Raw genomic sequence first — 19,930 nt, 5'->3', positions numbered from 1 at the left:
TATCTTCGCGAATACACTAAACTTCTTCGACAATAAAAAAAGAAATTTTATCATCAAGATCTGCTAAGCATCATTCACTCCAACCCCCAAAAATTCTGGAAACTTCTAACTCCAGGTGACAGGTCATCACGCAATATCTCATTAGTTGATAATGATGGATCTGAGGTTCCATCAGACAAACGCAGTGCGGTTATGAACTCATACTTTTCTTCTGTTTTTACCAGTGAACCTTCCTTAAATATCCCCCCCCTTACAAAAGATTCCATTTTCTCAGATGCCGCCTGTTACTATAACTGCCAACGGTATTGAAAATCTCATAGATAAGCTTAAGGTTTCAAGCGCCCCAGGACCTGATAATATACCTTCAAAGATATTGAAATGCACTAAGGATATCTCAAGCTAGTTTTTGCAAATAATATTCGAGGAATCGATTGCTTCAGGTTCAATTCCAGATGACTGGAAGATGAGTCGAGTAGTCCCGGTTTTTAAAGCAGGTAAGCGGTCCGATCCTTCTAACTACCGTCCGATTTCTCTAACATGCATTGCCTGCAAGCTACTAGAGCACATTATATATTCGCACGTGGCTTCTCATCTAGATTACAACAGCTTCTTTTCCCCCCCATCAGCATGGTTTCAGATCCGGTTATTCATGCGAAACCCAACTTTTTCATTTCACTACCGATCTCAGCCTAAATTTAGATTCGTCATTTCAGACTGATGTCATATACCTGGACTTCTCGAAAGCTTTTGATCGTGTACCCCATCAGCGCCTTCTAGCCAAACTTTCATGCTTATGCCTCGATCCTCTGGTTTTAACATGGCTGCGTTGTTTTCTAACCGCTCGTTGTCAATACGCCATTATCGATGATGATCAGTCGCCTGCAACTGAGGTTTTGTCCGGTGTCCCCCAGGGCTCGGTGCTCGGTCCACTTCTATTTTTAATTTTCATAAATGACCTTCCTGCAGGCATCTCATCGACCATTCGTCTTTTCGCAGACGACTGCGTCTTGTACCGTCGCATAACCACTAAAAAAGACCAGCTAATCCTTCAAAATGACTTAAGCAGAATTGAAGATTGGTGTTCCACATGGCTAATGCAGCTCAACGTTTCCAAGTGTAAGTACATGCAGGTAACACGCAAGCGCACCACTGACAACTACGCATATTCATTGAACTCAACCACCGTTGCCAAAGTCGTTTCATACCGGTATCTAGGAATTCATATCACCAACAACCTCACGTGGTCCGAGCACATTACGAAACTGGCAGCTGATGCTTCGAAATCACTCGGGTTTATCAGATGGCACCTACAATACTTTCGTCCGCACTAAACTAGAATATGCCTCTATTATTTGGAACCCTCAACAAGCTCACTTAATCGACACCCTAGAAGCTATTCAAAACCATGCAGCCCGCTTTGTTTCATCCGACTATCACACCCAATCTAGCGTTACAAATATAAAATTGTCTCTCGACATAGAGCCTGTGGTGCACAGGCGGAAAATTGCCCGTTTGTCATTGTTCCACAAACTTTACCATTTTTTTCCATCACTTCGGGACTCCATTTTGCTTCCGCCCCTCAGAACTTCGCACCGTCTCTTTAACTCCATGAACATTCTACGCGTGCACGGCTCCACTAACGCATTTAACAAGTCTTTTCTACCCGTTGCCATCGAAGAATGGAATTCATTACCCGAGTGCATTGTCATCGAACGAGATCCGTGTAAGTTCCGCATATTGCTGCTGTCGCACTTAAAAACCTGATGTTGATTATTCTTTTTGTGTTTAACTACCATTTCATAAATGTTTGGCCACTCTCTGTGATGGGTTCATGTGCATTTTTTTCTTTATATCCTGCCAGTACATGTATATAGCACTGATTGTGACCTGGTGTATTTTCCTTATGTAACGCCTCCCCCTTATGTAATGCCCCACCACCCAGGGGCGTTTAAGGGTCAATAAATGATGATGTTGAAGTGCAGTATTTTTCGGCAGCGTCTCCTGCATTGACTCGTTTATCATCCAAAATGATGTGCGCCAGCAGCACACAGGTCTGTTTCGTTCTTGATGCTCTATGGAGCGCATAGCATCACATGCATCCGCCTGGCAGTGCGAACGTCACTGACGTAGTTTCCACGCGCCGTATAATGACGATAATCGGGGTTAATGATGAGAGTTCGCGCAACACTAGAAGGTCCTGCCTCGAGCTAGCACAGTTTGCTACGTTTTTTGCGGCCTGCCGGCGGTCACGGCCGGCGCTCGCGCGGTATTAGTAAATGCGCGGGGCTGTACAGAAGTTTGGTTTGGTTTATCGGGGTTTAACGTCCCAAAGCGACCAAGGCTATGAGGGACGCCGTAGTGGAGGGCCCCGGAAATTTTGACCACCTGGGGTTCTTTAACATGCACTGACATCGCACAGTACACGGGCCTATAGAACTTCTCCTCCAAAGAAATTCAACCGCCGCGGCCGGGATCGAGCCCGCGTCTTTCGGGTCAGCAGCCGAGTGTACAGAAGTGGTAATTACTTTATATCTTCCGTCCCCAAATTAACCCTAGCAACAGCAAAGCAATATCTTTGTGAAATCAGATGCCTGCGCTAGCACGGTTGACACTTGACATGTACAGTCTTTGTCAAAAGTAACCAGGCGGCACGTTTTTCATCTCAGTCGTATATTAAAGCTATTATGCCAGCCCCCAAGCTCGAAATCTCTGTATGGTAAGAAGAACCCCTGTTTTCGCCTTCAAAGAACTTTTTGATCTTAAGGGCAGCCGTGAGGGCTCCGTTATACGAATGAGAAGCAAACCATGGAGCCTGGTTACTTTTGACAAAAACTGTACATACTACTTTATCTGCTGAATGTGCTCACTGGCATGACTGTGCTCTGACTCTGCAACCTTTCAGTCTGTACTAGGACAGGCGCGATATGTACTTCTTCTATATTGGCAGCCGGTTCTTTCTTGTTTGTTTATTTATCGTGAAAAGAAACACTGCCCGCCTATAAATTTGTGTGATGCAAAGTTCATGGAATAAAACTGCCTTTGTTTATAGGAAGCTGAGAAGATCTGGTTCAAGCACTGGATCTAAAGGTGTTTGGTGGCCATTTTACTGACTGCTTCACTCTTTTAGAGCGCTGCCAGTGAATGACAGTACCCTGATGCAAAAAAGTGTGGAGGTAAATATAGTTTTACTGGTTCAGGAAAACTCAATCCTACAGTGCCTGCAAACATGTATATTTTCTTCACGAGTATTTTAATCCATCGCGACTTGCAACGCTGCAAGAAAGAAATGATTTTTTGTCTATCCAAGATGAAGTGTTACAGCCATCACAGCTATGTAGTTCGAAAACACTACACAACCAAAAGCAAGTGACTAAAACTCTAAAAAGACGTACCTCATTCACTTTCTCTTTTATTACAGAAAACAGAACAAACTCATTTGAATATACATGCACTTTGCTCCAAAGCAGGCAGTGAAAAGAGAACATGAAAGAATTTGAACATGTTCATGAGACAACAAGCAAAGAAAACCTGTGGAAAACGACAAGGTGAGCAAGCGGAGGTGGTGCATAGCTATGTGAAATGTTTCCAATAAGCTGCACATGAATTGGTTGTGTTTTAATGTCATCACACATAACACAATAATAACACACTGCACTGTGTGCTGTGACACAACTTTGCTGTCAGACTGTACTGATACCCTCCAAGACGAACAAATTGCAGTACAAGATATGCATTGCATATTGGGACTGCACAACACTTTCTGCATCCCGGTTAATCCTAAATCTGCCTTTGTGTCCGCTGTGTGCAGGAGCTGGCCGGAGTTAAAGGAATAGGGAACGAGTATTTGTATTTTCCAAAGCATGTGGCAACCGTATTATATTGCGTCTAAGGTGTTCCTTAATAGGAATTCAGTCTAATCAAGTATAAGGTGAAATATATCAGTGAAAGAAGAATCCACACAGCATTTCCCATCATAAAATGGCTTCTGAGTTAGAAGTCGTGCTTTCTACCTTATTATCCTGCTCATTTCCCTGAGCTTTTTTGATAAGGAATAAAAAATTTGTATTTCGAGCCTTGCCTAGCAGCTACGTTTCATATCTTGCAGCTATGAGGCATACATATTTATAGTGCCTAACTTTTGCTTGGTATTGGCAGGGGCCGGAGGCTTCTGAAGATGGAGTTGGAGAGGTTCTCGCTACCTTTACGCTTGAACCGGACCAAGATACAGCTGAAGACACTGTGGCCAGTACCCAACTCAGAGAAAGCAGCGACAGCACCACACGACTCTGAAAAAAGACCTGCGAGCTCGCTTTTGCAGGAGCTGCTGAAAATGCAGCAGCAAGTCGATGGCCGTGCAGCCAAGGCCGCCAGGGAAAGCAGCTCTTGGAAGTGCAGAACAAAAGCAACGAAATTCAAAGAGGAATACTTGATGTCATGCAGTCGTATTTCACACCAAATAAAAATTAGGAATGAAATAGTGTGTCGCCTCTGAAATAAGTGATGTTTTACCAACTGCGACAGACAGTGCAACATGGTCCCATGCTTAAGCCGAAACATGTTTAACTACTACCGTCTACTCTGGCGACATCAATAATGATGCGGCACTCACTTAAATATTTTAAGCTTTAAAGTACTTATCACTGTCCTTTTATCCAACAAAGATTAAAGAAGCATTTTACCAACATAAAAATATTTTGTGACCAACATTGTTAATAAAACATACATGCTATATGACAAGCTATCAAAATTATAAAATGTATAGGCAACTGCACAAGAACCAAGTCGTAAACCGACTGAACCCTACAATGCCATTTTGCACAACATGACACAGTGGTAGCACTGCATAAAAACGATACACATACATGCTGCAATCACTAGGCTGAGGCCACATCTAAATACTTTTTGCAGTGTAATGAATAGGTATATTATGAAGTGGGCAGGTGCTTTGACTTATGAGTGTACCGTCACCATTTCATGACAAACTCTGCTGCAAAAGACAAAAGTTTTCGTCATGCTATACAACTTGTGCAGCCGCAATAGTAGGGTACAGTGTGGTACAGACGTGTCATTTTACTGCCACTGGCCTTTCCTATTAATATAACATAATAAAGAAAACCCATAGGTGGCAATTGTGCAAATAATGGGCACGCTACTGAACAGCACAGCAGAACAGTAAATCATGAGAGGCGGAGTAAATCCCTAAAGGACATAACTTCACCAGCGAAAGAACGAGACACGAGGGGAAGAAGAACACAGGACAACGCAGGACAATTCCTCTTCACGGTGTGTCGCATAACCTGAAGAAAGTGGCACAACGGCACGGCGTGACGGTAGTGTTCTCGGCACCTTGTAAGATGTCTGGTTTATGTGCACGAATTGCGAAGGCCAGTGAGGGGAAGAAGCCCAAGAGCTGCACTGTTAAGCATGCTAACAAGTTCGTTGCTTGTTCGACTCGGGTCGTTTACAAGATACCCCTGTCATGTGGTAGAGTGTACACGGGCCAAACTGGCAGATGTGTGAATGACCGGGCACGCGAACATAATAACTCTCTGAAAAATTCGTCAGATCAAAATACTCTCCCACGTCACTGCAGGAGTTGTAAAGAATGTGCTCCAGGTTTTAACAACATTTCTGTTATCGGAAAAGGGAAAAACAGGGAGGAGAGGGAAATCCTTGAGGCCTTTCATATTAGGCTGCAAGGCAGTGACACATGCATCAGTGCACCGTCCTTGCATCTCACTAGCAAGGAAGTTAATTTCCTTAGCAGAAGTGTGCGCGTGCAAGATTGATAGACATATTATCTGTATTTTGTTGTTTGCCAATGTTGGAGCGTGTATCTACTCCTCGGTGATCTGCCACTTATGTATCTGTTTGTTTTGTTTGGCGTGTCTGATACGCATGCGTCTTCTGGTGACCTAGGTTGGCCGTTTCTCGAGTAAACTTCAGTTGTTAGTCCAGCGTTGTCCTGTGTTCATCTTCCCCTCGTGTCTCGTTCTTTCGCTGGTGAAGTTATGTCTGATGTACACCAACTAGCCCACATGGCTACCTTGTTACCCTAAAGGACATTGCACTCACACCGGTAAATGCAATGCAATATAAACCTGATACCAAATTTCTAATGTGGCCAGTGTTAAAACAGTTCTTCAAATACGGAGACCTTTCTGTGCCTGCAAACAGAACTATGTTCTTGAGTGCCACCGACATGCACACCTTTATAAACTTCTGAATCTCACTACCTGAGAAAAACTCACACATCAAAAGTGCACCTCTTAGAATGTCCTGCAAGACACTTTAGACCATACAAGACCTTCACTGTGAAGCAAGGTGCTTTGCCAGGGCGTTTCTCACGGCCACCACAGAATGCTCCTCTCGATTGCTTGTGCAGGAAGGCTGCGGTAGTTGTCCATCCTCTAGACGGACTACATTCAGCCACTTGGCATCACATCTGTCAGACAATTCCTCACAAATTTTGTGGAGAATGCAGCAGCAGCGAATGACTTTGTTCACATTGACAATGCCGCATTCAAGGCCCTTAAGCAGAATGCGAAAACGTTCCTTGAGCCGCCCGAAGGCATTTTCTACCACACGCCTTGCACCTGAAAGATGAAAGTTATATGACTGCGCAGCAGAATCAGTACTGCCAAAATGCGCGTATGGCTTCATGATGTTTTTTTTTTAGTGGGAAGGCTTGATCAGCCAGCAGCAGAGATGAAACGTGTACACCTTCGATGGTTTTGGCTTCCATCTTAAACAATTCACTGCTCAGAATCTTTGGCAGCTTCGATTCCTCAAACACACCTGCGTCATGGTTCGTCCCAGGAGATCCGCTGTTTGTGTAAAGGAATTTGTACCTATGGTCACCAACAGTCAAAAGAATTGCACCATGCCACCTCTCATAGATATGGTAGTCTACTGCATGCTCGGAAGGTGGACAGACTTCGATGTAGCAGCCGTCTAGTGCTCCAACAGCTTGAGGGAAGCCTGAAACTGCAGAAAACTGTCGTAGGTGTTCGGTCAGTTCGTGCGTCCTTGGCATTCTCCCCAACAAGTCGCCCAACAACATCGCAGAACCCCCTAACAATAATGTTAACTGAGGAGTGACTGACTCCAAGCCCGCTTGCCACAGTTCTTTCTTCCGCGTAAGTCGCAAAGCGATGCTTCATGGTTTGTCTGAATTCGAACAACCTCGGGCAACAAATTTAAATGCACAGGTGACACCAAGCTTAGTTCACCAAAAGAACTTCTTGTCATAGTGTTTTATTAAATATTATGTGCATCACGGGCATAAAATGGCCCTTATAATTGTGTCTGGTGCAGCAATCACGTGGCCAGCGCCGCAACACGCCCCTAGGACAGGTTTTCGCGTGTAACACCCCCAAACTGAGGTTAGCGATGACCAAGCTTAACTTCGCCTAACCATGGTAGCGGTTAACAGCGGTTAAGCCGGCCGTGTAACTAGAATATTACTCCCCTTTCAGCCTTTGTTCGTTTTGTTTTGTGTCTATTTTTGAGCGTGCGGGTTTGCTGTGAGATCTGTAGAATACCAGGCAAAGTTTCACAGACCTGAAATTGTTAGAAAGTCGGTGACATTCATCGTTGTCATCATTGGTTAGCCTCATTTTCACGTATTACATGTAGAGGGTGTGGGGAGAGGAAGACTATCAAAACGGTCACAGCAGTAGGACCGCTGAAATGCCGCAGGGAACACTTCAAGAAAGCAAAGGAATTCCTTTGTGGAGACCAATCGTGGGCACCAGTCGTCGTCAGGTCTCCACAAATATATTCGGCTGGACGCGCTCAGCCAGGCTGGGATGGAACAGCGCTGCGCCGGCCTTGCAGTTAAGCAGCCATGAAAATCCAGTCTGCGCGTGCTTGGCAGGTGTACTGGGACAGTCGTCGTCTTCGGCTGCCGGACCACGATGGCACGCTACAGGGCCCCCCCTCTAGCGATGAAGCCATGAGCGAGGTGTGAATGGCGAAAAGCGGATAGGCTTGGCGCAAATCGTACGCGACGAGGACTGGCACGGTCGGGAGGGAATGCAGCGACACAGTTAGCGACGACGTCGGTGTCAAGATGAGCAGGTTTAAGGCGGTAAACTGAGATTGTGTCCTGCCGGCCGTTGATGAGCAGGAGAAAGTGCTTAGGAGCACGCCGGAGCACTTCGTACGGACCATCGTATGGTGGCCGTAAGGGCGGGCGTACGGTGTCGTGGCGAACAAAGACGTGAGTGCACCGCTGAAGGTCGGAGGGGACGTGGACACGACGGGAATACTGGCGTTGACGTGGTGGAACTACACTGCTCATAGCGCTACGTAGGCGGTAGGCGTAATCTGAGACGTCAGCAGGCGTGGGTGGTGAGGGCTCGAAGAATTCGCCAGGGACACGGAGAGTAGTGCCAAACGTTAGCTCTGCTGCACAGGTATAAGAGTCACTGCGAAGTGCAGTGCGGAGACCAAGCAGGACGAAGGGTAGGTGCTCAATCCATGGCGAAGGAAAAGCGGACGCCATAAGTGAAGCTTTCAGCTGCCGGTGAAAACGCTCAATGACACCGTTGGAAATCGGATGGTAAGAGGTCGTCTTGATGTGATTGACGCCGAGGAGCCGAGATAGGTTAGCAAATAAGGTGGAGTCAAATTGACGACCACGATCAGTCGTAATGGTGCAAGGGACACCGTAGCGGCTTATCCACAGTGTGATGAGTGCTCTTGCGATCGACTCCACCGTTATGTCCAGAAGGGGCATCGCTTCAGGCCATCTCGTGAACCTGTCAATGCAGGTTAACAGGTAGCGGTGGTTCCCGCAGGTAGGAAGGGGACGACATTGTCGACATGCAGATGGCTGAAGCGGGCGTCCGGGGACGGGAACGTGCCAAGCGGCGTCGCAGTGTGTCGATGCACTTTGCTTTTCTGACAGCTCAGGCACGCGCGCGACCAGCGGCGAACGTCGACGTTGATGCGAGGCCAGACATAGCGAGCCGTGACAAGGCGCTCTGTTGCGCGAATGCCAGGATGGACCAAAGAATGGAGGGCATCAAAGACGGTTCGTCGGTATGGTGGAGGCACGTAGGGGCGAGGGCGACCGGTTGATGTATCACAAACTAGGGGAACGGCGCAGTCAGAAAGCAAGACGTCCTGCAACACTAAAGAGGTGTCGCGCGTGCGAAACCGTTGCAACTCGGCATCGGCTCGTTGAGCAGCAGCCATAGCCGTAAAGTCGATGACTGGCCGTCCATTGTCCGTCGCATTGACTTCAGCACGAGAAAGAGCGTCAGCAACTATGTTGGACTTGCCGCTGACGTGACGAATGTCGCAGGTAAATTCGGAAATGTAGGCGAGCTGCCTGATTTCGCGAGGAGCGTAGGAGGTACTGCTGGATGCTAGCGCGGCCGTCAGAGGTTTGTGGTCAGTGAGGATATGAAATCTGCGTCCCTCGAGAAAATGTCGGAAATGCTTCACGGCTGAATATATTGCTAGCAGCTCTCGGCCGAAGGTGCTGTAGCGGCGTTCAGGGGGCGCGAGCTTCTTGGAAAAGAAGGCAATTGGCTGCCAAACACCAGCGACAAACTGTTGCAATACCGCGCCGACAGCAGTGTCCGATGCGTCAACCACGACGGACGTGGGCGCGTCACATTTAGGATGAACCAGCAGCGTCGCTCCGGCAATGGCTGCTTTGATGCCGCTGAATGCGCGGTCAGCGGCATCGGTCCATGCAACAAGAGTGGTCGGCTTGCCGTGGCCCGAGAGAAGGTCGTGGAGAGGCTGCAGTATTGCAGCGCAGCGAGGAATGAAGCGCCGATAATAGTTGGCGAGGCCAAGAAATTCGCGCAGTTGTCGGGTGGTGGTGGGCCGGGGAAACTGACTGATGGCGGTGACACGGGCCGGCAAGGGGCGAATGCCATGGGCGTTGACGCGATGGCCGAGAAAGTCCAACTCAGCAACGCCGAACTCGCTTTTCTGTCCGTTGACCACGAGACCAAAGCGGCTGAGTCTTTCGAGCACTTGACGCAGGTGGAGCTTGTGGGCCTCTACCGTAGGGCTGAAGACGAGAATGTCGTCAAGGTAGGCAAAGCAGCACGTCAAGCCGCGTAGGACGTGGTCAACGAAACGCTGAAAAGTCTGGGCCGCGTTCCGAAGACCGAAAGGCATCCTCAGATATTCAAACATGCCAAAAGGTGTAATAATGGCGGTCTTCGGGATATCCGACGGTTCCACAGGAATCTGATGATATGCCTTCACAAGATCGTCTTTGCTGAAGATTGTGCAGCCATGTAGAGCCGATGTAAAGTCTTGGATGTGGGGAATCGGATAGCGGTCAGGGATTGTGGCCTTGTTGAGGGCCCGGTAATCGCCGCACGGCCGCCAGTCGCCGGTCTTTTTGGGCACCATGTGGAGAGGCGACGCCCAAGGACTGGAGGAGGGGCGGATGAAGCCAAGCTTTAGCATATGCTCAAATTCCTGTTTGGCGACAGCGAGATGATCCGGTGCCAGGCGACGAGCGCGAGCAAACACGGGAGGCCCAGTGGTCACAATATGATGAGTCACGTTGTGAGCGACTGGCGCTTGGAGGGACGGGGGTCGGAAGACATCTGGAAACTCAGCAAGGATGCTGGACCAAGGGTCGGAAACGGTGCTGTGCGCCTGGAGGAGCCGGAGTGGTGGAGCTCGGCAAGGGACGCCTTGGACGACTAGGCTTGTTTCTGAATCCAGTATTCTGTTTTGCCGCATGTCAACTAGGAGCCTGTAGTGCCATAGGAAGTCGGCGCCGATGATTGGCGTGCGCACGTCCGCGATAACAAATGCCCAGCGAAAAGTACGGCGGAGTCCGAGGTCAAGCGTTACCGACTTCTGGCCGTATGTCCGTATGGTGGATCCGTTGACTGCGGTCAGAGGAGGAGAGTCTAAAAGACGGCGCCGCTCAGCCAACGTAGGCAGAAGAACACCGATCTCGGCACCAGTGTCGATGAGGTAGCGGACTTTGGTTACACGGTCAGTGACGTGGAAAAGGCGACTGGATCGCGGGCCGAGAACACCGGTCGCCTTCAGTGTTCGGCCGGACCGTTTCCCGCGAAGGAGCAGGGCTGGCGGCAGTGGCGTGCGCGAGAGCCGTATCGGCGGTGGAACCAGCAAAGGGTCGTCGAGGGCGGAGAACGACTGCCAGAAAAACTGGGGCTTCTACGGCGGTGTGGAGACGACGAATGCCGCCGGCGTGCACGAAGAGCTGCAACTTCAGCTGTAAGCTGCGCCACCTGCCGGGCTAGCTCCTCATGAGTAGCAGTGAGACGGGTATAGCAATCGTCAGGAGCTGGGCTCGATAGCTGAGGGGCAGGAGGGCGATGAAGTGTTGCAAGGGAGGGAAAGCCGACGTCCATGATCCGCAAGCGTAGCCAGGGATTCCAGGGTCTGAGACGAAGACGCGCTCAGGATCATGCGCACCTGCGGAGGCAGGCGCTGCAGGAAGAGTTCCCGCAGGAGCGTGCTGTCGTGGGGAGTAGCCAAGTCTCCAGCCAGGGCGGTCATGCGACGCAACAGCTCGGTAGGTTTGTTATCTCCGAGCTCTTCTGAGGTAAGGAGCTGCTGCAGGCGACGCGGCTCCGTTTCAGTAGTTCTCTGGATGAGCATCGCTTTGAGATGATCGTATGGGCGATCGGCAGGCGGAGAGCGCAACACGTCGCGAACAACCGCAGCAGTAGCAGGCGTGAGCGCACCAATGACATGATCGAACATGGTCACCTGTGACTTGATGCGGTGCCGGCGGAACAAGGCCTCGATTGTGAGGAACCAAAGTTCCGAGTCCGATGACCAGAAGTCGGGGAGTTTGAGGGCGGAGACCGCGGACTCATGAAGTGGCAGCGTGCGAGGCGACGGAGACGGCAGAGGAGTGGAGGGATCCATGGCCAGGTAGGCGTACCGGGACAGTCGTCGTCTTCGGCTGCCGGACAACGATGGCACGCTACACCTTCTTTGATATCATCTGCAAAAAATGACATGCCGCAGGCAACACTTCAAAGAAGCAAAGGAATTCTTTCTTTGGTATCATCTGCAAAAAATGACACCAAAACTAAAAGCCCGAGAACTAGTCAAGGTTAATTTTTTTAGTTAGATATTACTGGTTGCCAGAATTTATAACGGTAGAACTCAATGAAATTGTAGGCAAGTACAGAAATTAAATGCTTAAAGGCAACATTGAAAAGTGATTTCCTTAGTGCATAAGTGCCGCAATGCAGTCTCTCAATGCTCATTTAACAGAAGAGGTGGCGAAACGCACTCATGGAAGGTATATCATTGGTGCCACCACAAAGGGCAGAAAAAGTGTAATATACTTTATGGAACAGAGTTCAAAGAGCGGCTTTCAGTCTAGGTGTGACTGCGTAAATGTAGAGATGATTTAATTCTGGTAATACTGGCGTGGATGTCGTAGTTGCAAGAGGGGAAGTGGCTAGCACAGTTAATTTATAATAATAATAATAATAATAATAATAATAATAATAATAATAATAATAATAATAATAATAATAATAATAATAATAATAATAATAATAATAATAATAATAATAATAATAATCATGTCCTTTATTGCACATAGCATATACAGTATAAAGAAACGGGCCTGTCAAAGCCTCCACTGGCTTGAGGGACTGGGCCCGGCAAAGTCGGCAGACGGACGTGCAATATAATGAAATATGACCATAATATCAACACAACATATCGAAACAATAACAAGAAATAAGTAGTGACCAAGGTGTAACAGTTCAGGAAAGTGACATCAACAAGAGATAAAAATAAACTACGTTAACACAATAGTAATTTAACACTTCGTGCCTGTTAATGAAAATTTAAACAAATAGGAACCGTGTTACATTGACTGAACCATGATTTTTAATGCTCTTTTTATGTTTCGGAAAGCACCTCCTTTGGCAAATCATTAAAAATTTGTGGAACATAAACACAGCGCCTGGCCTCCCCATAGTTTGTTGAGGAGTGCGGTACTTTAAAACGAATGGTACTACGTAGGCTTCGGGAAGCTACATGATGCAATTTGAAATTGCTGTCCCAGAAATGTCGTACCACTACAGTCTGTAGAAAGAGTGTTCGAAAGCATGGAAGACCAAGGGCTGTGAAAATGTTATCGGATACAGAAAAGGGCGCGTTATATGCTACAATTGTCAGTATGTTTCTTAATAAAGTGTCAACTCTGTTTTGCCATCTGGGTTAGCAAAAAGTAAAAATAGTCATTTCATATCGGAGAATGCTGTACACCAGAGCATGCGCAACATTTTTTTTTACGTGAAAAGGAACAATTGATTTTATATGGAAAAACAACCAGGCTGCGCTCCGTAGCTTATCGCAGACGTGTGATAGCTGGCTGTGCCAAGACATATCACTGTCGAAGAAGACTCCCAAGTATTTTACCGAATTCACATAGGTGACCGGCACGCACCGACAGGGAAAACAGTTGTGAATATGTAGAAAAACCGGCGCATCTATAGCTGGTAGTTTTAATGGGGATCTGAAGCAAACGAGTTCTCTTTTTACCGGGTTAACTTCCAAACAGTTATCAGTCAACGAAGTTATTGTTTTGTGTTTGTAATCCTAGAGATTAGTATGACCATGTTGTAAGAAAAGCGCTTGGAAAGCAGAACAGTGTCGTCGGCGTATTGAAATATTACACTTGGAAATTACTTGGCATAAGTCATTAACAAACAGATTGAACAGAAGGGGTGATAATATGGAGCCCTGCGGAACTCCGGCCTCCAATGGAAGTTTACTACTTACATTTGTCATCCCGTCTAACACAACAACTTGTGATTGACCGGAAAGATAATTCTTGAGCACATCGTAAAACGGACCTCTGAAACCCATGGAATAGTTTTTCTAATAAAATGCCGTGATGAACTGTTTCAAAAACTTTTAAAATGTCTAAAATTAAAGCAACACTGAACAAATCTTGATCGAAAGCTGAGAAAAGTTCATCTGAGAACTCTTCCAGAAGAGCTACAGTACCACCACCAGGAACGAAACCAAACTGATGGGTTAATAATATAGAAAACTTTTCGACAAAGGATGACATAGATCTCAAAAGAAATTTTCCAATTATGTGGGAAAGTATAGGCAAGGTCGTGATGGGCCGATAGTTTTTCATGTCGTCTTTCTGTCCTCCTGTAAATAGCGGCTTAACTATAGCAGTTTTAAGTTCATCTGGAGAAAACGCAGTGTGCAGAAACCCGTTCAGCATGTAAACCAGGACATCAGACAATGCCTCGAAATTCGTTTGGAGCAAATCTGCTGACAAGCCGTCAATACCAGGAGGTTTATTTCGCTTGTAGCTAAAGATTATATCATGTAGTTCTTGTTTCGTAATGCTGGCTAGAAAAGCGGACGCAGAGTTTGATTCTTTCAACGTGCATTGGTATGTCCGACTGGAAGATGCTTTCTCTGAGGACAGCGCAAAAAAAACGATTAAAGCTATCAGCGACTTCGATGCAATCTCCCGGAAAGAAAGAAAGCGGGGAGGTACTTGCGGAATTTTTGCCACGAAGATGGTTTATCAGTGACCACGTTTTAGCGGCATCCCCCTTGACGACTGGCGAAATATTTGAAAAAAGTACTAGCACTTCGTGGACCTTAGTAGAGCGACCACCCTGTTTCTTGCGGCTTTATATTCCAGTCGTAAGGCTTGATTTTTTGGTATACGTTTGCATCGTCTCCAAAGTATGTCTCTGTATAAAATGGCACGCATTACGTCAGGGGTCAACCAGTTATAAAATCGTCGGCGCTTTTTTATTTTGACACCTTTCGAATTGCCCTCAAATTTTCTTATTTGGTCGCAGAAGACACTATAGACCTTCGCTGGCGAATTAGACTCAGTTATGGCTAACCAATTAAAACTGCTGATCAAGCTATCTAAGGCTTTATGGTCATCTATAGTGATAGAGATGAGGTTTTTTGGAAGAGCTCTTCGTGAAGCATTTGATAAAGGAAACGAAGGAGACGAACGACAAGCAACCAGATAGTGATCCGCGAAGCGCTGTAAAATAACACAGGAGGCAAACGAATAGTTAGGAGCACGGAAGACAATGAGGCCTATACATGAACTAGTTAGACGACCGTTAACTATTTCCTCACGAGTGGGAACTGTTGTATTTATTAAACCACATTAGGACAGGAGAGACAAGTAATCGGAAACGGTGCCCATTGTAGGGCACAATGTGTTTATGTTTAAGTCGCCCACTAAACATATCTCTTCTACGGAATTCCAGAGGATCAATATTTCCTCGACCTTTAACAAAAATCGGGTGATACTAGAGCACGGCGGCCGATATAAAGGTAACAAATTTACACACCGGGCACCGCAATTTATCTTCAGCGCTAAACATTGCGCATGCGCGAAGTTCACGTCCAGTGATGAAACAACAAATTTATCACTTACGAAGATAGCGATTCCACCGCCTCGACGATGAGGCCTTGTCGCAAAATCACTCTGATAGCCTGGCACTGAAAATGTGCGCAAGCAAGCATCTGAAGTATTGGTTTCTGTCAGGAGGAATACATCGATGAAACCCATAACTTGAATTCTTCCCAGTATTTCCGAAGGCTCCTGATATTGGTATTTACAACAGTGAAATCATTGTCAACGCTCACACCAAAAGTGTCCTTAAACGACTGAAAGTCTGGAAGCTGGTAGCACGTGTTAGCCATGATAGCTACACAATATTATCCAAGTCTGCTTGTCTGATTATTCGAAGAAGGGACGATCCTTCATTCTTTCTCACAAAAATTTTGCCACGCTTCACCCAAGCAAACTTGTACTCCATTTGCTTTGCTCTTGTCCTAGCACGCCAGAATAAGTCACGGTTTATTCTTGTCAGGTTTTCGTTCAAATATATCTTTTCAAGCGAACCAGCTTCGGAAAGTTGTAGAAGCTTTCCACGGGCATCGAACAAATTGTTTCTGGCAGCAATAGGAGTGAAGCGCACAAGGACCCCCGGAATGGAGTCACGTTTTCCCGGAAAACGATGAATCGTCTCAACCTCCGACAGGGAAAATTTCTGAAGGTTTAGTTTTTCAGCGATATCACTTAGCATTTCCTTCAGATTTCCGTTCTCTTTTTCCGGCAGACCATGGATTTCTAAGTTCATGTTGCGGCTATATTGCTCGCTTTCACGTCAACCTGTAGCCGCTCTAGCTGTTCGGCTTGTGCCTGAACTGTTGCTCGGAGGGCGGTTATCTCAGCATCTCTAGACGTGGCTTGTTCCTTGGCGGTCTTCATTTCGTCAAGAATGGAATCATATTGTTTTGCTAGAAAAGTCACCGCGTCCTCCAGTTCATGAACTGACTGGGTTAAGCTGACAACTTCGGTTTTCAGGAGGAGCAATGAGTCAACCTTTTTGTTAAGCTCCGGTAGACATTCTAGACTCTTCTTTATCTTGAGCAGTTCCAAAAGGAGAGCTGAATCCATGCCTGCACCTTCATCAGCATCGGAAGCATCCACCTGAGAGGCGGAAGCACCAGCGCGTTTTTTTGCTGCGCTGCATGTTTTACACACCCACATGTCCCTTTTGGCTGGGCCCATTGCATTGAAGGTACTGGGTGCAATTCCGGAGCATGACTGACCTAACTGGTACGATAGCGTACAATTCGCACAGATTAGTAAAGACCGTGTTGTAAGAAAAGTGTTTGGAAAGCAGAAAAGTGTCGTCGGCGTATTGAAATATTAGACCTTCGGAAATTACTTCGGATAAGTCATTATCATTATCATTACAATAATAATAATAATAATAATAATAATAATTTTATTTCCCGTCAGGCAATACAATATATTTCCGGGCATGCCAAAGCCATCAGTGGCTTGTTGGGCAAAACCCGGCAGCTGGCGGCAAATCTTTTTGACCTACCCAGGAAAAACATTTCAAATTGACAATGTAAAAGGAAAAGAAAAAAACACTTCAAGGAAACACAATAAAGTCATTAACAAATGGAAATGATCAAGTGATAATGATCAAGGAAATGATAATAATAATAGTAATAATAATAATAATAATATTTTTATTGCACATAGTAAATACATAATAAAGAAGCGGGCCTGTCAAAGCCTCTAGTGGCTTGAGGGACTAGGCCCGGCAAAGTCGGCAGGCGGACGTGCAATACAAACATGAAATATGAGCATAATATTAACACAACATATCAAAACAATAACACGAAATGAGTAGTGATCAAGGTGTAACAGTTCAGGTAAGTGACATCAACAAGAGATAAAAATAAACTGCAAGAGCCTATGTTAACACAATAGTAATTTAACACTTCGTGCCTGATCATGAAAATTTAGACAAATAAGAACCGTGTTACAATGACTGAACCATGATTTTTAATGCTTTTTTTGATGTTGCGGAAAGCACCTCCTCTGGCAAATCATTAAAAATTTGGGGAACATAAACACAGCGCCTGGCTTCTACATACCCTGTTGAGGAGCGCGGTACCTTAAAACGAATGGTACTACGTAGGCTTCGGGAAGCTACATGATGCACTTTGAAATTGCTGTCCCAGAAATGCCGTACCACTACTGTCTGTAGAAAGAGCGTTCGAAAGCATGGAAGACCAAGGGCTGTGAAAATGTTATCGGATAATAATAATAATAATAATAATAATAATAATAATAATAATAATAATAATAATAATAATAATAATAATAATAATAATAATAATAATAATAATAATAATAATAATAAAAGTAATAATAATAATAATAATAATCTTCTATTGCACATAGTATATACAGAATAAAGAAACGGGCCTGTCAAAGCCTCTAGTGGCTTGAGGGACTAGGCCCGGCAAAGTCGGCAGGCGGACGTGCAATACAAACATGAAATATGAGCATAATATTAACACAACATATCAAAACAATAACATGAATAATAATAATAATAATAATAATAATAATAATAATAATAATTTTATTTCCCGTCAGGCAATACAATACATTTCCGGGCATGCCAAAGCCATCAGTGGCTTGTTGGGCAAAACCCGGCAGCAGGCGGCAAATCTTTTTTACCTACTCAGGAAAAACATTTCAAATTGACAATGTACAAGGAAAAGAAAAAAACACTTCAAGGAAACAAAAAAAAAGTCATTAACAACAGGAAATGATCAAGTGGTTTGCTTTGGGTTACTCACTAAAACCGAGAAAAAAGAAGGTGATGAGAGCGTTATACCCTAAGAACACAAGAAAACATATCTGGAGCACTTCTTCCTTTATACTGTCTTTTCCTTTAAGACAGTGTAGGTTATGAGGGCTTTCTTTATTGCCTTCTTATTCTTCAGTACCTTTATTTCATTAGGTAGACTGTTAAATATTGCGGGGACATGAAAGCAGCGCTGGCTTTCTCCGTATTTAGTTCTAGTAATTGGTAGTTCATAGGTGGAGACAGAACGGAGGTTATGACCGGATGACCGTGCTACTTTGAATTCGTTAGTCCACATATGTCTGACGGCAGCATACTGAAGAAAGACATTGTTAAATTTTGGAAAACTAAAGCTAAGAAACAAATCCTCCTTAGGCACAGAAGTGTTGTACGCTACACTTTTTAACGCACTCTTTAACAAATTTTTTACCCGCGTTTTCCAAAATTCCGCACAGTTAAAAAAACAGAAAATACCATATCGCTACACTGAGTAGCCTAATGAGTGAGGTATCACCCTTCTAACCGAGACAGGCGTGTATAATCTGACATTGTATAAAAGGCAAGACACACTTCTCAGCTGTTTACAAACATAAGATAGGTGAGAGCGCCAACTTAAGTCACAGTCTAGATAAATACCCATGTACTTTACCATTTCTTCATAGGGAACCGGCGAACATTGACAGGAACAGCAGTTAGAGGAATGTAGCCTTAGAGGAGCATCTAAGTTGAGAATCTTCAGAGGGCTTCTAAAACATACTAGTTGGGTCTTTGTGTTATTTATACTGATTAGGTTTGAGTCATACCAGTCTAATACGGCAGTCGCATCTTTTTGGAGCAGCTCAACACAGGCGTAATAGTCTATGTGGCGAGAAATAAGAAGTGTGTCGTCTGCATATTGGTACAGGTTAGATGAAGTAATGCTTTGTTTCAAGTCATTGACAAAAATATTGAATAACAAAGTTGACAGAATAGACCCCTGCGGAACACCACACCTAAGTTCTACGGGGGAGCTCCTCTTTTTTCCTATACAAACAAGTTGAGTACGATGACACAAGTAACTCTTCAAAAAGTCATGGAAAAGACCACGGAAACCATAAATAAGCAATTTTTGAAGCAGTATTTGATGGTCTATTGAATCGAATGCTTTGGACACATCTAAGAACAGACCACAGGCCACCAGATTCAGTTCAAGAGTAGAGTGCAACAGGTCCGAGACGTCTTCCAGCAGGCTCAGTGTGCCCTTTCCTGCCACAAATACGTACTGACTGTCTGCAATCGTTTGATGTGAATCCAGGAAACTGTGCATAACTCTGGACACATTTTTTTCTAAAATTTGCGCTAAACAAGGCAACACAGATATCGGACGAGAGTTTTTAATTTCTGATGAATCACCCTTTTTAGGCACAGGGATAACTCTTGCACGTTTCATAGAGTCGGGGACTTTGCCGGTCGCAATGATAGTGTTTAACGTACAGAGAAGCACGTTTTTCAGGACCTCGAAATTTCTAACAATATCATCCATACGAATGCCGTCGATGCCAGCGGACTTTCTTTTTTTGAACGACTGCAAAATTTCCCGCATATCAGTTTCGCTCATTTCAGGCAGAAAAGCTGACTCAGAGACTGCGACATTAAGCATGCGCGCCGATGAAGAAACACTCAGGGATTCAAGAGTACGCATGGATGAAAAATGCAGGTTAAATCGATCTGCAAGATCCTTGCTTACAGGGCCAAAATTTCGCTCGATAATCCCT

This window comes from Amblyomma mixtum, chromosome 5 (genome assembly GCF_055824585.1).
Source record: "Amblyomma mixtum isolate Tamu chromosome 5, ASM5582458v1, whole genome shotgun sequence".
Classification (NCBI taxonomy): domain Eukaryota; kingdom Metazoa; phylum Arthropoda; class Arachnida; order Ixodida; family Ixodidae; genus Amblyomma; species Amblyomma mixtum.
Note: the sequence above shows the minus strand (reverse complement) of the source record.